At 40.7% G+C, this 25394-nt stretch overlaps 1 long non-coding RNA gene across 1 annotated transcript in view; it reads right to left on the bottom strand.

Moving 5' to 3' along the window:
* Window positions 1–2676: 2676 nt before the first annotated feature.
* LOC103663274 overlaps window positions 2677–25394 on the bottom strand; it is a 25150-nt gene continuing 2432 nt past the window's right edge. Inside the window, exons 2-5 of the long non-coding RNA XR_005831836.1 lie at window positions 16080–16199; window positions 5193–5297; window positions 3790–3906; window positions 2677–3414 (exon numbers count right to left, since the gene is read on the bottom strand). This is a non-coding gene — a long non-coding RNA (uncharacterized LOC103663274). The remainder of the gene's footprint in view (window positions 3415–3789; window positions 3907–5192; window positions 5298–16079; window positions 16200–25394) is intronic.

Here is a 25394-nt window from a genome sequence, read left to right as displayed (position 1 = left end):
AGGGAGATTCGTGTCTTGCAGGACTGTGATCTCTCTTAGTTAACCATTTGTTTTTCCCTTGCCTTAGCTTTAGGGCAGCCAAGAGTGCCTGACGAATGTCACACAGATCCCACCTGGGAATGGAGGGGGGTTGTGGGGTGTCAGCTTGTGCTTTGTCCTCAGCTAGCCTTCTCCCCCTCACCATCAGGATCATGAGTTCAAGCCCCACATTGGGTGTAGAGCTTATTTTAAAGAAAAAAAAAAAGCAAAGGACATAAAGACAAAATTTTGCAAGAGAAAAATTCAGTTGGATAATAAATTTATGAAAAAGTGTTCACTGTCTGTTAGGGGCTGAATTGCATCATCTCCAGATTCATATGTCGAACTCAATATCTCAGAATATGACTTTTTGGGGATAAGGTCTTTAAAGAGGTAATTAAGTTAAAATGAGGTCATTAGAGTAAGCCCTAAATCCAGTAAGACTCATTTCATTATATGACAAAATTTGAACAGACACGCACAGAGGGAAAACCACATGAAGACACAGGCAGAACAAAGCCATCCACGAGGCAAGGAGAGAAGCCTTTGAAGAAACCAACTCTGCTGACACCTTGGTCTCAGACTTCCAGCCTCCATAATCGTGAGAAAATAATTTTCTGTTGCTTAAGCTACCTAGTCTGTGATATTTTGTTGTGGTTGTCCTAACAAACTAATACACTATCACCATAATCAAAAGAATGCAAATTCCAACACCAAGTATAACTCTCAGGTTGGCAAAGAGAAACAACTATATTAGTTGGTGTTAATAAAATAGTCATACACTCCTAGCCATAGTATAAACTGGTATTCCTTTCTGAAGGACAATTTAAAAACAGACATTAGAAATTTTAAAAAGTGAATACACTTTGACCCACCAATTATACTTCTGAGAGTAAGTCATATGGAAATAATCAGTGTTATACAGAGATGTTCATTACAGCCTACTTTAAGCATGTGAAAAATTGTATGTCTCCTAGATAACAAAAATTAAAGCATTAGTTTAAGAAATGTTAGCTCCTGAACCTGGACTATTAAGCCATTATTAAAACGTTCTTTTTGTGGATGAATTAGAAACATATAAAGTTATTAGTTTGTCTTGTGAGCTATTTCAAATATATAAAAATAAACAATAATATTTTGAAAATGTAATATTTTGGCATACTTGCTTTGATCATTTCATAGAAATAACACATGACAGATCCAACTGAACGATCTTTGTGCCCCTCTTCAACCATATCTTTCTTCTACTACTACCCTCATCTCCTAAAAGGTAACTTTTCTTAAAAATTAACACTCAACATTTTATTTTCCAGATCCATTCATTTTGTATCATGTAGCACTAGCTCATTCCTTCCAATTGTGACATAGCATTCCGTTATATGAATACACTTTAACACAAATTTGTCTTCTTTTGATGAGTCACTTGGGGTTTTCCAACTTTTTTCCCATGACATGTGCAAGGCTGCAGTGAACATTCTTACGCACATCTCTGTGGGCACATTTGTGACGTTTTCTCCAAGGTATATATTTAAGATCTGAATCGTGGGACACTAAATCAATGCCTCTTTAATGTCACTATATATGGCCTCAATGCTTTCCAAAGTGATGGTACTAAGGTTATGCTCCCATTGTACATCAGTTTTTGCTGTATAATAAACCATTCTTTAACTCAGTGGCTTAAAAAACAAACATTTGTTATTAAATGCCCTTTCCAAGAGCCCCGCATTGCATCTGCCAAGTGGTGAAATGTATTTCTTTGTTACAATTAGAAATATCTTAACGCTGAAGGGAATAAGGAATATTCTGGCAAGACCTTGTATTATAGTGTTAGTATATGTAGAGACGTGTATTTTTTATTTAAATTGTGGGAGTTTGTGAGGCAAGAGATTCCCAGAGTTGGGTTTTGTTTGTTTTGTTTTGTTTTGTTACCTTGAAGGGGAGTATTTTTAGGTAATGTTTCAATAGTTTATAAGAAACGTGAAGATGGGATCATTTGTTTGCCAAGGCATCCAGTGCCAAGATGACTACCTGAAGTTTGGCCAAGTGTATCCGTTCTCAGATCCCATCCTTTATTAGGAATATCTTGGCTAAGGGATAAAAAACGGCAACATTCCACTGAGCTCCATTACATATGATGGTTAGTGCCATCTGTATAGTCCCCCAACGGCCAGTGCTATTTACTGAATCCCAAAGCTTCTCAGATACCCAAAGGCCTGGGGGAGGGGTGCACCATGGCATCTGTCAAGGGACTGAGGACAGGACAAGCCATCCTGTCCTGCAGGTGGAATATACCTGAGTGTCCAGCTTTGGTTCTATCTTGCCTTAAGGAGGTCTCCATTGCTGACAGCACCCATGTTTTAAAATAACATACATATACAGAAAAGAGACTGGAAGAACATATACTGGAATAGCTCAATTTGAGAAGTGGACTCACGGGTTATTTTTACTTTCTCTTGCCTGTTTTTTTTATTTTTGTTTTTTGTTGTTGTTGTTGTTGTTAAGATTCTATTTGTAAGTAATCTCTACACCCAAGCTGGGGCTTCAACTCACAATCCCGAGATCAAGAATCACATGCTCCACCAACTGAGCCAGCCAGGCACCCCTCTTGCCTGTATTTTCTAAAATGGACAATTATTACCATTAGAAAGAGATTAAGAAAGTAAATTTACATGTTAAAATATTTTGGTAAAATCCCCAATGAACTAATACCAACTAGGTGTACTGCAATTCCATTCTGACACTTAACCACCCAGAGTTAGCAACATCTGACCCCACAGATAATGGACTCAGTCCTCCACAAGACCACCCTCACTTCATATGCCAGTCCTAAGTGGGGTTCCCAGGAAACCTAGCAGGGTTCCGCTTGCACTTCTGACCTACTGTATACAGATCTGGGAGTTCCCATAGACCTACTCAGGTTTGATGATTTGTTAGATCAATTCATTCATAAAACTCAGGAAAGTAACTACGCTTATTATTAGAGATTTATTATATAGGATTCACATAGGTGAGGCTTGGGAGGGAACACAAAGCTTCCTCACCCTCTTCTTGTATAATCAGGGCATATCATCTTCTCTGCACATCAGTGTGTTCACCGACCAGAAAGCTCCACTGAGCTTCTGTGGCCAGAGTTCTTATTGGGGTTTCATTATGAAGGCATGGCTTGTTTAATCATTGGCCACATAACTGAACTCAATATGCAGCCCCTCACCCCTCCCTGGAGATCAGGAGGTTGGGCTGATATCAAAATCCCAACCCTCTAATAAAATGATTGGTCTTCCTGGTGACCCTTCCCCAAGCTGTAGCCATCAAGGGCCTGCCATGAGTTATCTCTTTAGGATAACTAAGACACTCCTATCATTCAGGAAAGGGTTTCAGAAGCTCTGGGCCAGGTTCCTGGGACAAAAATCAGACAAATTTCTTAATAAGCAACATAAAATAGATTACATCAGTCCAAAAAATATGTGAGCAATCAAAATTTAAACTGTCTAGTGAAAAAACATTAACTGGAGGTAAAAAATGTCTAGTATCTACTTTCACATTATCTTTCACATACCAGACAGAATAACATGTGATGAATTTAAATAACATAAGACTGGGGCCCTTCTATTTTTTTTTTTAAGTAAACTCCACACCCAATGTCAGAATTGAACTCATGACCCTGAGATCAAGAGTCATATGCTCTACCGACTGAGCCACCCAAGCACCCCCCTTCTAATGGCTACGATTCTTAGGTAAGTCTTCCATTTCCAGTCCTTCAATAAAACTTACGTCTCTCAATCATTGTGAAGTGCACAACTATGATGTCAGGAATAAACAGGCTAGAGAGAGTCCCCTGAGCCATAGGTCAGGGGTCATGTTCATGACCCAGTGGTTCCAAGTTCAGCCCTAAAAACGAAAACAAAAACTGTATTAGTCAACTTGGGTTGCCATAACAAGATACTACAGACTAGGTGCCTGAAACAAAAGAAATTGATTTCCTCACATTTCTGGAGGCCAAGATCAAGGTGCCAGCACCGCTGGTTTCTGGTGAGACCTTTCTTTCTGGGTCATACATAGCTGTCTTCTGGCCTTTCCTTCTGTGCATGTACAGAGAGAGAGAGAGGGCTCTGGCAGGACACTGGTCCTATCAGATTTGGGACCCAAACTTCTGACCTCATGTAACTTAAATGATCTTTTTAAAGGTCCTATCCCAAATGCAGTCATGTTGTGGGGTTGGACATATTAATTGGGGGGGGGGAGCACCATTTAGTCTGTGATAAAGACTGGAACCATGAGTGGGAAAGAGCTCCCAAGGGCATGGTTGTCACAGAAGAGAATCTTACATTTATCAGTAAATTCAGCCCCCAGATCGCTGCCTTTAGTAATAAGAATGGCAAAGTGCTCATCAGTAGTTCCCACAACAAATTATGGTAGGGTTTTCCAGAGGGGGTCGCCGAGGCACAAGTGAAAGAAAGGTTGAGACAGTCACAGCTCCCCCTTAAAAAATCACAATGCACAATAGCATACTAAAGACAAAAAGTTTGGGGAATCTGGCTGGCTCAGTTGGTAGAGCATGTGACTCTTGATCTCAGGGTCGCAAGTTCAAGTCCCACATTGGGGGTAGAGATTATTTAGTATTTAAAAGTTAAAAAAAAAGAAAGACAAAGGACACCTGGGTGGCTCCGTCAGCTAAGCATCAGACTCTTGATTTTGTTTCAGTTTGTGATCTTAGGGTCGTGGGATCGAGCCCTGCACTGGGCTCTATGCTCAACATGGAGCCTGCTTGTCCCTCTCCCTCTGCTCCTCTCCCTGCTCTCTCCTTCTCTCTCCCTCTGTCAAATAATAAATAAATAAACAAAATCTCTAAAAAAATTTTAAAAATTTAAAAAAGACTAAAATTTTCACTCTTACTCATATAATATTTATTCAATGTCTACTATTTTCTAAGCTCCCTGCCAGGCTGTGAATAATTCAGGAAGTAACAGGAGGGACCTAAACTAGCATAGGAAATTAAGGCAATAGGTTGGTTTCGTTGTTGTTCTCACCAATTTTTTTTCGGGTTTTATTGAGATGTAATTGACATGTAACATTGCATAAGTTTCAGGTGCACAACGTAATGACTGATAGATGTATATATTGTGAAACGATCACCACAGTAAGTTTAGACAACATCTATCACTTCACATACTTACCATTTTTTCCTTGTGAGAAGAACTTTCAAGATTTTTTTTTTTCTCTTAGCAACTTTCAAAAGCAATAAGTTGTTGAATCCTGGCTCAAAATACCACCAAAGTAGGCTGTGGAGAAAGGCAGGCTTAGTGGAATGTTCATCAAGGTAAGGGAGTTCACTATTGTTACAGACTCTCAGTAGTTTCTCAGGAGGTTGAGGGCAAAGGCAGGATATTTATGAGGTTTTGGGGGGCCTGGATTAAGGGGGTTAATTTGATGGAGAACTTGATCAGGATGAGGAAAGTCTGTGACGTAACAGTTCAGTTGGTAGACACACCCAGATGAGAGTTAAGAGTAAACAATCTTTACATGCCATCTATCTTCCTGGGAAAGTGTATTTACTTTAAGGAGGGCAAATTGAATCATCTGATATTTGGATTAATGGGTTTTCAGACAGTTCCTGGAACAAACAATAAAATTGTTTCTCATTTCATTTTTCTGGTTAAGAATTTCCTGGAATAGGAAAGTCAGACTAGTGCGGACAGGAGGCCGTTGCCAGTGTAGGCACTAAGTTATTTCAATTTCTCAAAAGAAACCTCTTTTAACTTCCTTTGATCCAGTATTTCCCCGACTCATTTGATCAGGACACTCTTCCTTTCTCATAAAACCTGTTAAAAAATTTTTAAAAGATTTTATTTATTTATTTGAGAAAGAGAGAGACGAGGAGGAGCAGGGGAGAGGGGCAGAAGGAGAGAGAGCAGCAGACTCCCTGCTGAGCACAGAGCCTGACTCCCGCAGATCTCAGGACCTGAGATCATGATCTGAGGGAGCCTAAGTCAGACGCTTAACCGAAGGAACCCCCCAGGAGCCCCAGAACCTGTTAAAATTTTAAAGAACAGACCATAATAAATGCTAGACCCAGAAAGAATTTATGAGAGCATTACGATGTAGTGGCTCTCAAAGGGTGATCCCCAGACCAGCAGCGTCAACATCACTTGAGAACTTGTGAGCCACGGCCCCCATCTACTAAATCAGAAACTCCGTGGGCGGGGTCAGCAGTCTGTGTTTGTCACCCTCCCGTGAGTCTGCTACCGGCTCAAGTTCGAGAACTGACACCGTAAGCCTTCTCACCCATGACTTCCCTGTTCTGTTTTCATTTTTCTGCCCAGTGCAGAAGGGAGACATTGAGCCCAGGACCCTGAGATCATAACCTGAGCTGAAATCAAGAGTCAGACACTTAACCGACTGAGCCACCCAGGCACTCCGCCCCCGGATTTTGTTTTTAAAAAAATAAATCTCCCCACCCTCACCCCAAGGTGTCTCTTCTCCCAAACCTCTCTTATTGGCTTGGCAACTCTTGGGTGGCCTTTCTCTTCCTGCCCCTCCTGACTCCACATCTTCTCTCTGACCTTGGCTTCCAAGAGCAGTTCAGTTCAATTCCCACTGAAGTTTTGGAAGTATTTAGTGCACCTACAAGTTAATTCCTACTTTAAAGAAATAGAAGGAATTCTATTGAGGCTGAAGACATTATTTGCTTTGTGGACAAGAGCTTCTCTAGTTCCGGGCTTCACCAAAGCTGTGCTGAGTGAAGGTAATATTAATTTTTACGGTTCCCCACCCTGGTGGGGAGGACATCTGAGTTATAACGGTATCGTGTTTCCAGTTTGTTCGGGTCAGATCCTAGGGTCCCACTAGGATTGGTGTCTCCACTCGACTGCGCCCCCTCTTACTGTGGTTCGGGTCCTACGCTTCACTGCTCTGTGCCCTCCTGGTGGTGACTGGGAGCAAAGCCCGCAGGGAGAATAAAGGCCATGGCTATACGTGCAGACTTTGCTGCACATTAGAATCGTCTGGGGAGCTTTTAAAAACGCTGATATTCAGGCCACACGACCCCACTGAAATCAGAATCCTCGGTACACACTTCAGGCACGGGAATTTTTTAAAGCTCCCTAAGGAATTCCAGCGGACAGTGAGTTTTGGAACCCCTGGCCAAACGGCTTACAAAATCACACAGTATGCGAAGACGTTCTTATCGTTTTGTTCAAAGCACTTCAAATAACTGAGAGTTACATTTGCGTCACAGTCTCTGTTTCACTGATGGGAAATTTGAGACACATGCAAAAAATGTGACTCATACGAGGAAGGCCACAGGTGAACTGTTGAAAGGGGGTACAGAAGGTGTGACCTTCCACCAGTCACTGTTCCCATGAAGGCATACTATGTGGGAAATGCTGTTATTATTCTCTGAGGTTTCCTGGGACCAAAAGTCTGTAGAACCTTAATGCTGACGCAGGAAATTTGAATGGAATCATCATGCATTAATTTCTGAATTAAGGTTTTATACCTGAGAAACCTAACGCCAGAAGAGGTAAAGTCATCATGATTTTTTTTTTAAATTAATAATATGGTTTTGGGTTTTTTTTCTTTAAACTCAATTAGCCAACTTATAGTACATCATTAGTTTCAGATGTCGTGCTCAATAATTTATCAGTTTTGTATAACACCCAGTGCTCGTCACATCACGTGCCCTCCTTAATGCCCATCACCCACTTACCCCATCCCCCCACCCACCTCCCCCCCAACAGCCCTCAGTCTGGTTTTGGTTTTACAAAGACCTGTGGAAAACACTCACATATGGTCAGAACCGACATCAAAATAGTTTAACCTTATTCCACAGCAGTTTACACCATAGGATTCTAGAGATACTCCTGTTCACCAGCTCTGGCTTGAAGTAAGTGTCATAAAAATTCAGACCAAAGGCACAGTCAGGCCACAGAACCCACATCTTGGTGGTTATCGAATATTTAAATTATAGTGGGGTCGGTATGAGAGGAAATGAGTTGATAGGGATAGTGTTTTTATTTTAAAAATTAATGTTTTAAATTTTATTTCATATATTTTTAAAAGATTTTATTGTAAGTCATCTCTACATCCAACCTCGGGCTCAAACTCACAACCCTGTGATCAAGAATCACATGCTCCACGGACTGAGCCACCCAAGTGCCCCAATTTCATACTTTCAATTAACTTTTCTTCTGATCGAGTGCTAAAGTTGTAAATTACTAACCTCATCATTACCATTGTTGGACCAGTGAAAAGAAGGCCGTGGATTAATTTGAGCAGACCTGTATTTTAGTTGCTTTTGTCACTTTCCTATTTTGCTTTCCACCGTCGAAAAATTTCTGCACTGGAACAGGCAGGACAAAACACACTTGCTGGAAAGGAGAAGCCATTCGATTGGAATTATTACAGCAGAAACCTCTGGTCAACCCCACTGAAAACCGGTTTTACCTGGACATTGCATAGGCTATCCTACAACTATAGGAATGGAAGGTCAAAATGGAAGCCCCTAGACTTTGTCACAGAAGAGTTCCCCCACCAGCCTGCCACTGAGTCCTGAAATTCTTCCACCAGCAATTCAACTTTTAGAATAAAATGCCATCGCCCTCACGGCAGGTCTTGTGAGTTCCCCACTCAGCATCCCCTCCTTCTTCTCCTTGCTAAGCTAGGGTTGCCAGATAAAGCACAGAATGTCCAGTTAAATATGAATTTCATATAAATAACCAATGATTTTTAGGATAACTATGTCCCACATATTACATATTTACACTTAAAAGCTTTGTTGTGTATGAGAAAATCAAATGTAACTAGGCATCTCATATATTTATTTACTGAGCCTGGCACCCCGATGTTGACCAAATGGAAATTCTGTTTGTTGCAGTAATATGAGCATCTGCAGACGTCAGATCATGACTGGTCTAAACCAATCGTGATTATACAGTGTCCACAGTCCCAGACTTCTTGCAGCTGGGAGCGTCTGTGTGATCAGTTCTGGCCATTGAGACATTAAGGGAAGTCTGAATATGTGTGGGGTGCAATTTGAAGAGGTTTTTGTTTTTTGTTTTTTTCTGGCAAGAGACATGACTAGTGGTGCCATCGTTGTTCTTCCTTCTTGCCCAGAACGTGGATCTGATGCTTGGCGGCAGCAGCCCTGTCCTGATTTTAAGGGCAAGCAAAGACGACTGTAGAGACACCAGTGCTGGTGACAGCAAGTGCTCAAAGTCAAGGCTCCTTCACAGAGCCACTGCTTCTCAGCAACACTGACCCGCAGGGCTCTTGGTTGATCCGGAATGAGCTGTGACTTCCAAGGAGTTCCTGTAGATTCCCCGCCTGTGGTGGGGGCAGAATAATGTCCATGCCCACATCCTAATCCTTGGAACCTGTTAATATAGTGCATTACTATACTAGGGGAATGTAGTATATAGTACATTACATGGTCCAGGGGAATTAAGGTAGCAGATGAAAATAAGGTAGCTAATTAGCGGACTGCATGAGAGGGAGATTATCCTGAATTATGTGAATGAGCCCAAGGACATCACAGGGTCCTTCAAAGAAGAAAATGAAGGCAGAAGAGGGAGACAGAGAATCAGAAGGAAATGGGAAGACAGTACCAGGTGTGGGAATGATCTAAGACACGAATGACCATTGCTACTTTGAAGGTGGAAGAAGGGCCTGCAAGCTAAGGTATGTGCATGACCTCCAAAAATGGCTGCTGTATCTCCAGCTCCCTGTGGTCTTCTGAGAGTTCAAAGGTTTTAGGGAAGAGAGACATAACATCATTGCATGCTGATAAGAAAGTTTCAATGGAAAGAATAAAAATTGATGCTGCAGTAGAGAGGACTGCTGGGGGATGTTCTCAAGTATGACAGAAGGGTGGAGATCTCTTCTATCTTTTACCCAGGCATAAGGAACTTGTTTATTCCGCTGTCTGATGGTATCTTTTGCCAGTCACCTTCACCCTTGAAGGTAATGACTCAGAGGGTAATATCAATCAACTTTAAATGTGGATACATTTTGAGCAAGCAATACCACTTCTGGCAATTCTTCCTACACATATATTTTGCATACGTATGAGGCTCTTCATTGCAGTGCTGTTTGTAATAGCAAGAAACTGGAAACAACCTAAATACCCATTAAGGATCTATTTAAACATCATGATACATCCCCTCCACTGTGCAGATACTGGGGCGGGGTGGGGGGGAGAGGCTTTACATAAACTGATGTAGAATGATCTCCAAAATTTTATGTTAAGTGAAAAAAAAAATAGGTAAAGAACAGATATGTTAGACAGGTATTTCTAAATTGCCCTCGGTGGTTCAAGGGTGAAGGTAATTGGTGAAAGGTATCATCAGAGGCAGGGAAAAGATACACATTTGATAAAATGTCCAGAACATCTCTGGAAAGGTATCAGAGGGGAAAAAACAAACCAACTCTCCCAAAACGTTCAAGAGTGATTGCCTGTCTAGGGAAAGTTGGAGGTCGGAGGCTATACCCTTTTATATATTTTTGAATTTTGTATCTGTGCATAAATCGCATTCAAAAAAGAATATACTTTAAAAAATACATGTTTTGATAGGGGAAAAAAATGAAGGGAACCTTTATTAAGTTCTTAAGTAAGAGCGAGACATAACAGGATCAAAACTGTTTTAAAAATGTCAGGTGGGAATTGTTATGCACTCAGTGAACTGAAAAAAGAATTACAACGGAGACCATCAAGTTATTGAAGTATTCGATGCTTGAGGTGTTAATGAGTCTAGACTAGAGTGGAAATGAAGGGAGGTTAAGAGCCTGAAACCAAACCATTTGGCAGAAGTTATAGGGAGACCTGTTTCAGCTTAATATGAGAAAGAGGGGTCTAAAGATTAGAGCTTCTGATGGTGGAATAGAGAGGGAAAATTACCCACCATGATGGTGTTCACACAAAAACTGGATAACTATATGATAAAAATATTGTGAACACAAATCAAGTGTTCGACAATGAGTGGGCCAGACTAGATAGTGTCTAAGACCTCTGCCCAACCCTGAAATTTCTTGACTTTATGACGAAGGCTTAGGGATACCCAAAATTCAGGGGCAGAGGAGGGAAGGAATCAGATGAGTGACAACAAAGTTTTGGGGGAAGGCAGGAAATTTATCAACTTCAAAGAATGCGGGTCATAAACAAGGATTAGGACTCAAAGATTGGGTAGCAAACAGTGTTCTTTGTTTCCAAGAGGTTGGAGAGCCACTGGATTTCACAGAAAGATGGAATTACATGAAGTCTTCACTGAGTTCGGTTATTGTAGATCTTTTTAAGAGCGGTTTTAGTAGTTTGCAGGTGGAAGTTTGAGGGATGAGATTTTTTTTTTTTTTAATGGTGAAAGTGGACACAACAGAAAGAAGAGTTTAGAAACAAAGTGGTTAATAGAAAGGATAGGAACAACTCCAATTATACATCCACTATGCTACTAAGTGATCCCACAGCTGACTGATGCTTTGTTCATTTTTTCCGTCTTTTTTGTCTCTGTGATTAGTTTTCTATTCCTATTATAGTTTCTATTGCTGTTTCTCCAGTACCCTAATCTTTTCTTCTTTCCTCTCTAGTCTTCTATGAATTCCAGCTAGTGTATGTTTTCATCTCAGATATGATATTTTTGATCTCTAGAAGTCCAATTTTAGATGATCCATTTGCTACTTAAGATGCTCAATCTTTCTTCTGGTTTCATGAACGGATAGGATATGGTTATAATACCTGTTTTAATGTCTTTCTATCATCATTTAGAAAGAACTCTTTCTATAAATTGATTTTTTCCCCTTCTTAGTATGGGTCATACTTTCTGGCTTCTTTGCATGCCTAGCAAATTTTGATTGAGGGCCAAACATTGTAAATTTTACTTTGTTGGGTGCTAGTTATATTTTAGCTCCTACAATTATTCTTGGCCAAGGGATGCCTGGCTGGCTCAGTTGGTAGAACATATGACTCTTGATCTTGGGGTTGTGAGTTCAAGCCCCATGTTGGCCATATATATATTTTTTTTTCTTGGCCTTTTTCTGGGATACAGGTAAGTTACTCGGAAATAGTTTGATCCTTTTGGAGCTTGCTCTTAAGTTTTGCTATTCAAGACTTGAACAACTGTTATTCTAGGGATAGTTCTGCCCCACTAATGTTCGATATCTAATGTCTCTTGAATTACAACAATTTCCACTCTGGTGGTGGAAGCAGGCACTGTTCTCTGCTCTTTGTGAGCTCTAGAATTTGTTTCCTCTACTGTCCCCAGATGGTTCTTTCCAAACAAATCTAGAATTTGTTTCCTCTACTGTCCCCAGATGGTTCTTTCCTGCTCAATCTTTCTTCTGGTTTCATGAACGGATGGGATATAGTTATAATACCTGTTTTAATGTCTTTCTATCATCATTTAGAAAGAACTCTTTCTATAAATTGATTTTTTCCCCTTCTTAGTATGGGTCATATTTTCTGGCTTCTTTGCATGCCTAGCAAATTTTGATTGAGGGCCAAACATTGTAAATTTTACTTTGTTGGGTGCTAGTTATATTTTAGCTCCTACAATTATTCTTGGCCAAGGGATGCCTGGCTGGCTCAGTTGGTAGAACATATGACTCTTGATCTTGGGGTTGTGAGTTCAAGCCCCATGTTGGCCATATATATATTTTTTTTTCTTGGCCTTTTTCTGGGATACAGGTAAGTTACTCGGAAATAGTTTGATCCTTTTGAAGCTTGCTCTTAAGTTTTGCTATTCAAGACTTGAACAACTGTTATTCTAGGGATAGTTCTGCCCCACTAATGTTCGATATCTAATGTCTCTTGAATTACAACAATTTCCACTCTGGTGGAAACAAATCTAGAATTTGTTTCCTCTACTGTCCCCAGATGGTTCTTTCCTACCACTCAGGTAGTTCCCTCATAAACACGCAGGCTCAGATGAAGAATTGAAGAAGACCCTCCCAGATCTTTGGAGTTCTCTCCCTATGTTGTTCTCCCCTTTCTAGTATTGTGCCCTGTGGAATCTAGCTACCTTGATTTCTCTGGCCTCCTTGATCCATTTCTATATCTCAGGAGACCTGCTGAGCTCTGCTTGAGTCACCCTTCCTTGAGTAGTGGCCTGGAAACATTCTCAGGGCAATCACAGGGCTCACCCCACCTTTGTTTCCATCTTTCAGACATCACTATCCTGTGCTGCCTGATGTCCCATATCTGAAAAACCACTATTTCAGAAATAATTTTAATATATTTTGTATGATTTCTTACTTCAAATGGGAAGTGTTAAAACACAAGATTCAACTGAGTAAATTGTAAAGATCCTACTGGTTTCATTCAATTGTTTATAACGAGGACGGCATCCAATCTAGCAGATAGAAAGGATCCCTGAGGACCTGTAGAAAACGAAAAAGTTTTCTGGCAGAAAGGAGCCAGAAAAGGAAATTATGCTAGACCGAAAAAAAAAAAAAAGTTGGTTATTGCAAGGCTACTTTCCTTTAGGGGAAGTCAGGGTCTGTCAGGCACATTACCTAACCAGGGCTGATCAGGTGATTCCTGATGGATTGGTTTAAGATTCCATTTCTGAGAGAGCCAAAACTGTAATTAAGTCTTGTTTTGGTGACGTGGAGCTTAGCATAAGTGACAATTCAGGTCCTGTTGTTTTTAACAGAAGGTAAATCTGATCCCTGTTACCCCCTTTTGACTGGAAATGGAATTCTACCAAGCTCTTTATTTTAGATAATACTAGCTAAGTGTAGTAGTTTTTTTTCCATGGTAAAAATCAACTATATTTACTCCTCACATCTAATATACATAAAAACTAGAGATGTTTATCATATTTCTCAACTAATCCATGTTTACACATTTGGTTCTAGATTCTACCACCAGAGGGCACCCCGGCCACATTTCAACCTCCACTTGCAAGTCAGTACTAAATAAACAATTTTATACCTGGGACATTCTTGTTCGTTTAGCATGAGAATCATAGTGCTTGGCTTGAAATATGCTGTGAGCCTACCTGATTCTTTTGTCTTCTTTAACAGAGTAGCCCATTCCCCGATGTCCAGGATACAGCATTCATCTGTTTCTCCTCCACCCTCTTCAACCCTCTCCCCTTCTATGCTGTGCCAGGGCCTCATATGGTAAAAATTCCCCGCAACTGGGGTGCCTGGGTGGCTCAGTCGGTTAAGCATCTGCCTTTGGGCTCAGGTTGTGATCCCAGGGTCCCGGGATCAAGTCTTGCATTGGGCTCCTTGCTTGGCGGGGAGCCTGCTTCTCCCTCTGCCTGCTGTTCCCCTGCTCCTTCTCTCTCTCTCTCTCTCTCTCTCTCTCTGTCAAATAAATAAAATCTAAAAACAAAACAAAACAAAACAAAAAAAATCCCTACAACTTCTTCTAGGGCCCTCCCACCCCCAAAAGAGTATATTTACTGTCATGGCTGCACCATCCTTTTCCAGGTGGGCTTCTAGGTAGGAAACCCTGAAGTCCAGGCATATTTCCAGAAGCCTAGAGCCCCTCTGCTTCTGGCAAACGCAGCGTGTTCAGATCCTCCCGAATATATGCTTTCCCCTTTGTTCACCCCTTCTAGTTTTCTCAAACAGGTATTTTTTTAAAAATCCATTTTACTGAGGTAATTTTATGTACGAAGGAGAGCAGAATTTGTCACCTCAACATATACCACTTAGACATAAAGATTGTATCTTGACCTGGTTATTTCTGAGAAACAGCAGCTACAGGGGTAGCTCTGAAAACCCTGTAGAAACTATCTTTTGTAAAAGATATTTACATTTATAAGGGAAATCTCCAGCTGTAAGGATCTCTCCTTCTCTGTACCAGGAAGAGAAAAATGACTAAAACTATCGAAACTTATCAATGGAGAAGGCAGCAACTTAAATCTACTTAAAAACTTCACCTCATTTACTGCGCTTTTTCTGAAACTTCCCGTAACTACCCCCTACCCCCGCAACATCTTTTATCTTTTGCTGGTGATGGCATTTAAGGTGGTGGCTTGGGCTGTTTCAGGGAGTTACCCCATTTTCCTGGGTATCTCCTGTCAGGGAGGAAAAAAATTTTTCTCTGTCCTTCAAGATTCCTCTAACCGGACTAATTTAAATTGACATGAGACAGATCAGAGAAAATCAAACTTAATTTGTATGTCTGGGGAATCCACATAGTCAGGCAAAATGAGGTATATATGTCACCCTGAACTAAGGAGAAGGGGAAAGGAATCTGGTATTTCGAAGGGAGGGACTAGAATTCACAGGAAAATGAAAAAGAGTAAATGTCTGGTAAACAAATGTTTGCTGGGCCACTGAGAAACAATGGGACATGGGGAGAACTTGGACCAAACCAGCCCTGCTAGGTTCCTCCCTGTCTACAATACCTGGCTCATATTATCATGTACTTATCTGTGATGATAGCTCTCTTCCTGGAGCAGGTCCTCTTAAGTTCTTTTAGGCAGTGTGGGGATAGGTCGAAGTTTCTTTCTGAGTCTTTTGGGCTTTGATTGTTTTCAGCTCAGTGCATGATCTGCAGGCTAAAATGGTCTGTCTTGGGGTAGCTTGCCCGTGGCTCCTACAGGAGGTATACATGTTATTAAACTTGTTTGTTTTCCCCTTGTTCATCTATCTTTTATTACAGGGGTGTCTCAGCCAAGAATCTAGAAGGGTAGAGGGAAAATTATTTTTCCTCCCCTACATACGCAATAAAATATATCCATTTTAAGTGGATAGCTCAGGGGCACCTGGGTGGCTCAGTCGTTAAGCATCTGCCTTCGGCTCAGGTCATGATTCCAGCGTTGTGGGATCGAGCCCCCCATCGGGCTCCCTGCTCAGCGGGAAGCCTGCTTCTCCTTCTCCCACTCTCCCTGCTTGTGTTCCCTCTCTCCTTGCCTCTCTCTGTGTCAAATAAATGAATAAAATCTTTTAAAAAAATAAAAATAAGTGGATAGTTCAATGAGTTTCGAGAAATGTATGTACCCATGTAATCACTACCATGACCAAAACAAAGAACATTTCAATTATCTCAAAAAGTAAGCCCACCCCCCCTCAGCCCCAGGCAATGACTATTCCCCTTTCTGTCACCATAGATTTACCTGTTCAGAATTTCAAATATAGGGGCGTCTGGGTGGCTCAGTCAGTTAAGTGGCTGCCTTCAGCTCAGGTCGTGATCTCAGGGTCCTCAGATGGAGTCCCACATCGGGCTCACTCTCTCTCTGACAAATAAATAAATAAAATGTTAAAAAAAAAAAAAAGAATTTCAAATATATAAATATGAATCAAACAGTATGTACTCTTTTGTGTTTGGCATCTTTATCACAGCATAAGGTCTGTGAGATTCATCTATATTGTTGAGTGAATCCATTTCCCCCACTAAACTAAGTAGTGTTAAACCATAAAAATAGAATGGCCAATTTTATTTCACCAGCAAAAATGGGTTTATTTAGAATAGCAAGAATTGCAATCCAGGACAAGAAAGCTGCAGCAAAACCACAGGCACAGAACAAAGGAGAGGACCACTCTTTTATGGGGGTGGGGGAGGAAGTTGCGAAGGCTGTTTTAAAAACAAAATGTCCATTGGAGTAAAGGGAGTTGGAAGTATGGTGGCTTTTCATTGGCTGAATCACTCATTGACTAGGGAGGAGGAAAGCCTTTCTTCCTCCTACTGGGATACTAAAGTGGTACACCCTGAAATGCCTGGCTCTTCCTGTTGGGTCTGCAATTGACCACAAGTAGTAGACTGTGAAAGCTTCCTCTATGGGCCTCCCAGCTTCATTCTAAATGAGGATTCCTTTCATTAATTTTCAGAGCAGTATTCCATTGCAAGAATAGGCCACAATTTGCCTATCCATTTAGACAAGTACTTCTTTCAAGTTGTTTTCTTCTGGTAAACATCCTGATAGGTTTCTTCTCACTGTAATTTTTTTTCCTATTTAACATAAATGTTAAATGTACTATTGACTAGTTTATTTAATCATGTATTTATATTATTTTCCAAAAGGCAAATATCTTTTTAAAGCTATGATAGTCGTAAAAATATTTTTACATGTATATATTTTTACCCAAACATTAAGAAGTAGAAACTAAAAATTCCTGGAAATGACTGCTTATGCATTATTTATTTATATCTTTGAACATGAGAAATAATTATACACAAAGTGATTGTTCTTACTTTTTTAATCTAATGATACAGTAACTTTACTTTCTATGAAACACAGCATGATAACCCTACCAATTTTTTACACCTGCATGATATCAGTGCAACCTGACAACCGTTTTCTATTAATAAAACTTGTTTTAAAATGCAATAGTGTTTTGGGGAACCTGGGTGGCTCAGTGAGGCAGCTGACTCTTAATTTCAGCTCAGGTCTTGATCTCAGGGTCGTGAGTTCAAGCCCCGTGTCGGGCTCCATGCTGGGCATGGCGCCTACTTAAAAAGAAATAGTGTTTCTATGAAGCACTATGCATTGTCTATAGCATACCACTTTGGGTTATAAATTCTAGCTCTATTTATTTATAATCTGTGAGCTACTTGCTGCTTTTTGTAGGTTGTAGGTAACCGATAGATATGTAAATTCTGTCCTGTGTGGTAGTGATTTGACTTCCCTATCCCCACTCCTGTGGAAGAATCACTTTTGTCTTCATTTGTAATTCATCTCAGTATTCTTTTACTCTAAATAAATCTGTATGTGTTGACTCTTCCTTTGAACTTGGCTTAACTTTTGCCTGATTGCGTCACATCATATATGTCAAATGAATTCTTTAACACATCTCTACTTTTGATATCTACGGGAGACATGATTTTACCTTTTTCTGAGGTAAATTTTTCTGAAGATTATCTTTTAACAAACCTTAATTTTTCCAATATTTATGACATAATCAATGAACATTCTTATTAAAAAATCTTTGTACACTTGTGAAATTTCTTACAGAGGGTTAATTCCTAGACCCATGATTGTTATATGTTTTCCCACTGTCTGACAGCTCTTCCAGACAGCTAGCAGGAATTCGTACCACTGAGAGCAGTGACATCAGCAGTGATTGGTAACAGCCCTCACAACAGTACGAAAATCACCTCACACCGAACATACCTGAACAATCAGATCCTGCAGAAGAAAATATTATTTAAACTTCAGTAGAACCTCTGGAAAATACACCCGCCATAGAGCCCCCTCAGAGGGAGTTTCCTGATTGGAAAAAGAATGACCCTTAGCATGTGGAAGTGCAAATTCTCAGCTGCCATTAGCACCCAGAAGCTCAACTGAACCTTCCATACCTTCCCACTGAAGCTCTATAGGGGGCCCCTTGTATAGGCGAACCTTTATCTCTCTCACGGTTACTCATTTCAACTCTCACATGCTCTTAGGAATGAACGTTATCCTGTCTCCTGTTAATCTAGTTATTGTCACTTAATTTGCAGGCCCCCAACCATCAAAGAAACCTCAGATGGTAGAGGACAAGTTTTCCTTCCAACAGTTACAGAAGCCTGTATCCCTATGCCCTCGTCAATATTGGGCTTATCAGTCTTTTTCAACTTTGCCAACCTGACAGGTTCCTCTTCTCCTTCTTTTAAATTTTAAGATGTGTTTTGTGGGTTTTAAAACAAATTTCTGTTTTAATTCAGTGTGGCATTTGTATGCTTAGAGTTAACCTTTTCTTCTAAACAGTGCATTCATTTTTGAATTTGCTTTCTCCATCGTCATGCTTTGACAGTGACACCGTTCTTCTACATCTTTCTCCTGTTCCAAAGTAATTCTGTTGAATTTTTAATTATTCAAAACTAATTTTGTAGCTTTTGTCAAAATAATCCAGATTTCAGTAAGGAGAGACTTAATTCAAAAGGATTATTGCAAGGAGAGGGGATTATTTCGAACATGTGGGGAGATTTCTTCTATCATTGCTGCAACCATGAGCTCCGAGAAGGTCACGTTGTCATTCTCCCCTTTGGCTCAAGGCGAATGACTATTATTCATCACTGAACAACTCACAGGCAATCATAAACCTCCCGAGAGCAAGTCAGGGACTAAGAAGTAGTTTCTTGAGGACTCCTGTTGGTATTATTCCTGCAAAATCAGTTGAACCATCTATTGAGAAGTAGTTACAAAGATCAGGCTCTTAAAAGAAGGATGCTTACAATGGAACAAAAAAAAAAAAAGAAATATTAATGTTAAAGGCCTAAGAGATGAGTAGTGAAATTCTTACTATACAAGCACTGCTTGTTGAGTTTCAGCGAAGATGACAGTACGCTTGGTGACGTTATCTACTGGCTTGATTACCCCTCATATAAGGGTATGTATGAGCTGAGCATTTTGCCAGACTCCTCATGGCCTAGGCAGTGGTTTATATGGGGAAGAATCAGCCCATGCAGGAGGTCAAGTTGTTGGGCTTCAGTTCCCAGTGCTTCTTCAGATCCTGGAGGAAAAAGCCAGCTACAAGGCAACCTAGAGTCTGATAAACACCTGGGCAGTCAGGTTTTTGTTCTTGGTCAGGAGGGAGGGAGATGTTGCAGGAAAGTGGAAGAACTGAAAAATCTGTAAGGGTTGACCATTTGTGCAAGGTGACAGGATCTAGTCAATTTATGGGTAGGCTAGGGAACTGGTTTCTCCACAGTGATAAAGAAACCAATTAAATCTCTACCTGACGAGAGAGTTTGCACACCATCAGTGGACCTACAATTTACAAGATGTGCAAAATAGCTCAACGAATGGAACCGAGGAATCTGATCCCCCAGAATGATGTGCTACAGTTTTCTACTGAAACTTGAAATTTCTCTCTACATTCATACCCTTTTGATCCAAGGTACCTTAAAGAAAGATTATTCTTGATCACAAAATAAGGCTGGCCTCTTTGGGACTGACCTGATGATTTGACGGTACAGCAAGAATGTTAATTTAGCACAGACCTTTCTAAGTTTGCTCCTATGGAATTCTACAAGAAATCTCAGGTTGGACTTGTACAAACTTGTTAAGGCTAGGAAGCCAAACCATAAACTTGCCATCACATTTCACCTGCAGTATCTATAGATTTGAGCAAATTCTTTTCTTCTCAATGTCCCCAAATCATTCAAGGGTTCCTAGGCCTGCTAGGAAGTGACATTCCTTACTTATCTGTAAGGCTAGAAACCTGTAAGCCAAGTACCAGGCCAGTTTTCCAAAGGGGTTTAAGCATCAGCTCGTAATAGAAGTCAACATAGCTCTTATCAGTCTAGTAAATGAGCAGTATTTGCAAGTATGACATTCAGCCAAAGCCTTGGTTTAATAACCAATGTTCAATTACATCCTATTAAAAGGAAGATAGACTCTTACTGAACCTAAGCAAATAACTACCTTACCATGAAAAAAAAATCTCTTACTGATTTTTCTTAAGAAGGCTTTCGTGCCCAGCATGGAGCTCAACATGGGGCTCAAATGCACAACTGTGAGATCAAGACCTGAGCCCAGATCACGAGTCAGGTGCTTGATGAGCCACCCAGGCGCCCCCCCTAAGAGATTCTTAATTCTGAAGGGGAAAGCAGGGAAAGAAGAATAAGTTTCTCTCTGTTTACAAAGCATAGTCTACTAAACTGTCGTGAGTTATAGACAGATTAAGGGAAAAGAGTAAGGGTTTTGTATATCCACAAAGGTAGAACATTAAGGCATCGGTGACACTCCAAGCAAAGCTCGTAATCCTCCTTCATCAGATCTTCATTCAGCCCCAAGTAATTCGTTCCGGATCTTGGTTAGCAGTCTCCTGAGTGCATCTGTTTCCCACTAGAGTTCAGGAAATCTCAACCCCTACCACCAGTACGCTCTCAAAGTTGTTTAAGTGATGCTATCAGAAGTTTGTGCCCAAGAGCACCTAGCTGGTGGAGTCCCTTTCCACGGGACTCTGAGACAGTCCTTCCTTGTTGAAAACAAAGCCCTCTGGTCTACAGCTGATTTGCAAGCATTTTCAGAGAAGCATCAGAGTAAAACAAAAAACTATCAGTAGATGAGGAAGCACTTAGAATGGCCAGGGTTAACTTATTGATGATTTTCAGAAGTAAAAAGAACTGATGAGGGGCGCCTGGGTGGCTCAGTCGGTGACGTGTCTGCCTTCGGCTCAGGTCATGATCCCGGAGTCCTGGGATCAAGCCCCACATCGGGCTCCCTGTTCAGTGGGGAGTCTCCTTCTCCCTCTGCCCTCACCCTACTCTAGTTCCCTCTAGAACTCTCTCTCTCTCAAATAAATAAAATCTTTAAAAAGGAATTTGTAAAAAAAAAGAAAAGAAAAAGAAAATCTGATGAGAACTCATTCCAAAAATAATGCAACTGGCAAGAAAAATTTGCTTGTTTACATGGCACGCATAAAACTTAAGTCAACCCAAAATCAAAGTGGCAATAAAAGATTTTAAAGTAAACATAGGACATAATATGACTGTAAAGAACCAGACCTCTTTCAAAAGGTTGAAGACTGTTATTTTAAATAATCAAGAACACGATACCGCCAACATAAGGCAAAGGGAATTATTCTGCTAAGACACAGACTCTTGCCTTCTAGCCCTATGTGGCTCTGAACGGCATGCCGTGTCCTCCACTCCCAAGGTGTGAGTCTCTGTGACTAATAAACTATCAATCTCATCTGTCTGGTACAGGGTGTCATGTGTTTGGCCATCTTGTACTATTAGGGGTAGGAGATTTTTCCTTCACCAATGGGGTGAAGAGGAGATGAGCAGAGCAGAAGGGACCCAAATCTCAAGTGACGATGTGTAAAGGACTGGAGTTGGTAGGGAAGGGTATGATGCAGCGGTGCATGGGGGTGGAGGAGGTAGGCTGATTTGGAGGTAGACAGATCGGAGCATTTAAGGCAGTCGAAGAGAAGGTTAAGGTCACCAAAAGGAAGAGGAGGGGATGCTGGGAAGAGAGAAGTTTCAGATGACTCAGTATGGGAGATCCCAAGTTTCCCAAGGGAAGCCTTTGAAGTTCTAAGTTGCCTTTAGTAAATTCTGCCAATTCTCGAAGATGTTAAACTGCACTAGTGCCTTGATGACATGGGAGAGAGGAAGAGAAGATACCTGAGAGAGTCAGAGTTCCCGTGGGATTACGTGAGGAAATAAACTATAAGGAAGCTGAGCGTCTCACTTGATTAGGACTCTCTCACAGTCCCTGGGTTGCGGAACCCAGGAAAAACAGAAGAGGCCTCATGAGAAGGCCAAAGAAAGAATCTTTGCTGGAACAGACTCTCTTTTTGCTACAAAGCATGAGAATAACTCTACCAGAGCATTAGCTTGAGACATGAACTCGGGACAGAGCTTCAAATTGAAGAACAGGGTATGTCATTACCTTTGTGGGGACGGTGGTGATCCTAAGTGAGTTCTACTTTGAGCCAAGTCATAGCACCAGAAAACTGCCCAATAAACAACACATCTGGACTTAGGGAAGGCAGGACTTCATTCAAAAAATTATTGCAACTAGGGGAAGGGGCTTACTGTGCACTTGGGGGAGGATTGTAAGAGGGAGACGGTTTGATTGTAAGATCTGCAAGCCAGGCGAGTGCAAGGCTTTTCTTTTATAAGGAGGAGCCAACAAAGCTGGAAAAAACAGGTCTCAGGGAGAAGAATGAGCAGGTGGCAGGATCAGACAATTGGTCAAAAAGGTTTCTTTGAAGTCAGCTGGGAAGGGGCTTCTTGGCAGTGCCATTAGGGCTTTATTCTTCATCCACTGCTGGCTTAGGCTGAGCGTGGATGAAAGCTCGAAGGCATGGGGAAGGAGGGAAGCTTGAAGAAGTTTCATCAAGTAAGCGAGCTGGCACTTTGTGCTGATTAGTCAGTGGGGACAAACAGCTCAGCTAATCATTTCTGAGACACAAAGGGAATTTGGACAGTCTGGGTCTGACCTTGTCATAGATAAACAAGGGAGTTCTCTGTGAGTCTCACCTAAGTCATTTGAAGAAAGGCGGTGATTCTTTGCAGAAAGCTTGTTTCCTGGAACACAAAGGGGTGTGGGTGTGGGGAGTTTCTTTAACCATCACTGTCTTCTGGGAGCACAGGATTCGTAAGTTCAAGCGCTGTCTCTTATTTGAGTTGTACTTGTAAACCACAGTTTAATTATGATAAATTTTGTTAAAGATTTATTTATTTGAGAGAGAGAGAGAGAGAACATGGCGTGAGGGTGGGGGTTGGGGGAGAGAATCCCAGACCCCGCTGAGCAGGAGCAAGAGCACAATGAGGCTCTCGATCCCATGACTCCAAGATCATGACCTGAGCTGAAATCAAAGACAGACACACAAGGACTGAGCCACTCAGGCACTCCTGTGATAGTTTTAAAAATGGATTACAATTACCAATTCGCGTCAATGTAACAGCTCCGTTTATTAGCACTTCCCTCCATCTGTAACATTAGGAGAGTTGATTTTCATCACCATGAGTCTGCTTTATCTGCTGGCTATTAAGGATGCGTCTAAGGTATGCTGTTCAGCGTAGCACCAATAGGAGGTGCTTGAGGAGACTGGGAGGCAGGAGAAGGGAAAGGGAAAAGGACTTGGTCCTTGATGTTTGCTTGCCCGTCTGCCATTGTCACCAAGCAATGGTTATCCTCCCCCACCCCACCGGTCACAGCACTCAGTTTTGATTTCTAGTATTTAATCCACTCTCCAATCCATTCTCATCACTTGCCTTCAGAAAATATCACCACCAGCTGGGTACCACCCCTTCCTTAGGAGCCTGAGTCCCAGCTCCCAGGGCTTTGAGCAGGCAAGCAGCTCTTCATTTCTGATATGGGCTCCTTCTCTCCAGCTCTCCTTAGAGGCAGCGCTTCCTGCTTGCTACGTCTCCCTTACTGCAATGTTTCCTTTATGCCCTTTAGCCAACTCCTTTTATTCTCTGCACAAATATCTGCTGTGATACCTGTTTTCGGACAGACCCCTGACAGATAGGCCAGAAATACCTTGTGGACCACGTGTGTCGATTTATGATAGGGTTTATGTTATTGTGGTCATTAAAAATAATTAATCACATTTATGGGATACCTACTGTACCCAACGGACCAAAAGACATATTCTAAAAGTTAATTTACAAATCTGGTTTGGATCTTGAATTTTTCCTATCAAGACAATATTACACATTAAACTTAGATGATCAAATCAATCCATTGATGTTCGTAATAGACCTCAAGCACGATGTTGAACAAATTGTGTTAGGGAACAGAATTAGCGTTGCTTTAGCAACATGAATATTCAACATTCCAACTATGATGCCAGTAGTGAATTTTATTCACCCTTTATTTATTTTTTATTTGGATAATATTTAAATCAATATATCCAAAATATGATCATTTCAACATATAATCAATATTTAAAAATAAATTGAGATATTTTAAATTTTTTTCTTTCATCTTAAATCTTCAGAAGCTATCGTGTATTTTACACGTACCACACATTTCAGTGAAGTCTAGACAATTCCAAAGGCTCACTAGCCACCTGTGCCTTGTGGCTACTCATTAGACAATACAACTATTGATTTGATGTCAAAGAGCAGAATTGCTGGGTCATATGATATGCACATTTTTTCTTTTTTTTAAGATAGAAATCTTAAATGGTATGAGTAGATAACTCAGAAGCAAGCAAATTTGATTACCCTTTTAGAAATTAAAAAGAGTTATTCTTTTAGGCATACTAAGGAGTGTTGATGACTAAAAACCAACTTAAGGGGAGCCTGGCTGGCTCAATCGGTCGAGCATGAGACTCTTGATGCCCAGGGTTGTGAGTTTGAGCCCCATGTTGGGTGTAGAGACTACTTAACAATGAAATCTTAAAAAACAAAACAAACACCTTAAAATATCCTTGACCTAAGCCCAGAAAAACAAAACAAAACGAACAACTAATGAAGTGAGGCTAAAGGAAACATGGTTAGTCCAGTGGAAAGAAGTGACAGGTTTAGCTTCAAACGTTGAATTAATAAAATTTATGACTTTAATTTCATAATTCATTATGAGGGTTTCCACAGCTCATTTGCCTTCTCAATGTCTTTACTTAAGTTCTTTAGTTAAAAGATCATCTGGGTTAGCCATAGATGGAAAAAACAAATTGCGATTACTTTTTTTCTAATTCTGACCAAAATGCAAATTCTGCACAAGATATTTTGGGTTCCACTTTAGTTTTTATGATAAAAATATAAACCACAGTTTAAAAGGAACTCATGTGGTTCCATTGTCCTCAGTCTTGCATATGATTGTAAGAAAATTACTTAAAAAAATTTTTTTATTGTTATTAAGTAAACTCTACCCCCAACCTGGGGCTCACACTCATGACAGGAGATCAAGAATCAGTCCCCTGTTTTACTGACTGAGCCAGCCGGGTGCCCCAGAAAATTACTTTTTAAAATAAAATTAAAGCAATATGTTCCAAGATTGTCATTCCGTGGAGGAGGAATCTCCTTGGGGAAGAGAGAAGATTTA

Source organism: Ursus maritimus, unplaced genomic scaffold, assembly GCF_017311325.1.
Source record: "Ursus maritimus isolate PB19 unplaced genomic scaffold, ASM1731132v1 scaffold_34, whole genome shotgun sequence".
In the NCBI taxonomy this organism is placed as follows: Eukaryota; Metazoa; Chordata; class Mammalia; order Carnivora; family Ursidae; genus Ursus; species Ursus maritimus.
This window is presented reverse-complemented; position numbering and strand designations above follow the sequence as displayed.